The sequence below is a fragment of the Chrysochloris asiatica genome, unplaced genomic scaffold (assembly GCF_000296735.1).
Source record: "Chrysochloris asiatica unplaced genomic scaffold, ChrAsi1.0 scaffold00022, whole genome shotgun sequence".
NCBI lineage: Eukaryota > Metazoa > Chordata > Mammalia > Afrosoricida > Chrysochloridae > Chrysochloris > Chrysochloris asiatica.
The window spans coordinates 22,349,629-22,351,932 of record NW_006408540.1 but is presented as its reverse complement, the minus strand read 5'-3'; positions in this window follow the sequence as shown (position 1 = coordinate 22,351,932).

Below are 2,304 nucleotides of genomic sequence, written 5' to 3'. Positions count from 1 at the left end.
ATAACACTCCATTTCAATTCACTAACACCTAGGATAGAGTACTGGTGTGGCATTGTAGGATAATGCACTGGACCACAAGATCGGTTTGAACTGCAAGTCTGGTAGTTCAAACAAACCAGTCTCTCCTTGGAAACCCTATTCAGGGTTGCAATGAGTCGGAACTGACTTGATGATACATAACAGCTCCAACAATGCCTAAGATATCGAACTTTAAGCATTTCATTGCATTTTTGACAAGTTCTCATTTTTCTAGATCCATACTTCCTATATTCCATTTTCTGATTATTAGTGGATGTTTTTCCTCATTTTGAGATGTGGCCCATCATCAAAGGAACACTTTACTCCATTCATGTCATCATGGTCAACTCTACTTTGAGGAGACTGCTCTTCTTCAGTCATATTTTAAATGCTTTCCAGCCTGAGGAACTCATCTTCTGGTGCTATATCTGACAATATTCTGGGGCTCTTCATCATGTCTCAATATGCAACATTCTGGTGCTATCTGACAGTATTACACTGCTATTTGTGAGGTTTTCAATGGGTAAACATTCACAAATAGTCACCTCTCCTTCTTCCTAGTCTGTCTTAATCTGGAAGCTCACCTGAAAGCTGTCCACATCATTAGGATCAACTCTGGCTTGAGGACACAGGTCTTCCCCAGTCGTACTTTGTGTCTTTCAACCCGAGGAACTTATCTTTTGGCACTGTGTCAGAAAATGTTTTGCTATTATTTATAAAGTCTTCAGAAGTGGTCTGCCTCTCCTTCTCCTAGTGTGTTAATCTGGAAGCTCCACTGAAACCTGCCCACCATGGGTGACTCTACTGATATTTAAAATTATCTTAATTTTAAGCTAACAGCTTAAGAAAAACACACAAACTACCATAATATGGCAAACTGACAAACAAGTGGTTCACCACAGGACTTGGCAACTCTAATTTTACACCTATAACCAAAAGAATTGAAAGCAGAAATGCAAACAGATACCTCTGTACCAATATCCATTGCCACGCTATTTACAATATCCAAAGGTAGAAGCAACCCAAGCATCCCTGAACAGATTAATAGAAAAATAAATGTAGTATATCCATAAAATGGAATCTTGTTTTTGTTGTTAGCTGCCATGGAGTTGGCTCCTACTCATGGTGACCTTATGTATAATGGGATGGAACATTAGCCAGTCATGTGTCAGCGTCGCAATCATTGGTACGGTTGAGACCACAGTTGCTGCAGCTCATTGAGTGATGCCCTCATTTGCATTGGTCCTCTAATTTACTAAACTTGATGTTCTTTTCTAGCAATTGTGGTTTCCTGAGAATGTGTCTAAAGTAAGAGAGTTCAAATCTTGCCATCTTTGCTTTTGATATAGGTAATCTGGTTGCTTCGTTCATTCTTTTCGCAGTCCATGATATATTTAATATTCTTCAACATCATAATACAAGCTATCAATTCTTCCTCTATCTTCTTTTATTATTATCCAATGTTGCTTGTTGTTATATGCCACTGAGTTTATTCTGACTCATTTTGACACCATGTACAACTGAATGGAACACTGTCCAATCCTATGCCATTCTCACAATCACTGTCCATTATTGCAGCCACTAGATTAATTCATCTCATGAAGGCTTTACTCTTTTTCATTGGCCCTTTATCAAAAATGATGTCCTCCTCCAGAGACTAGTTCCTCTTAATAACATGTCTAAAGTATGAGAAGCAAACTCTAGCCATCCTTGATTCTAAGGAGCATTTTGGCTGTACTTCCTCCAACACAGATTTGTTTGTTCTTCTCATGGTCAATCATAAAGCAAAGTGAAGTTCTAGTACATGCTATTTCATGTATGAAACACAATTAAGAGTAATAACTTACTAACAAAAGGGCAGATATTGTATGATCTCACCAATATGAAATAAGCAAATGCATACAGACCAAATTTTATTAGTGCTTACCAGAGACTGGAGCAAAGAGAGGAATAGGTAGTTATTGATTAAGGGCTACTGACTTTATTTTGGGGGTGATGAAAAATATTTGGAAATGGATAGTGGTAATGATTGTACCACATAGTGATTGTAATTAATGTTACTGAAATGTACACTTGAAAATTACTAAAGTGACAAGATTTTCTTGTAAAACATATTTAACACAATAAAATAAAAAATATAAATGTATATACACAAGAAGATGGAAGGAATACACAGAGTCACCGTATAAAAAGGAAATGGTTGATATTCAACCATTTCAAGAGGTAGCATATAATCAAGAGCCAATGATACTGAAGGAGGAAGTCCAAGGTGCACTGAAGGAATTG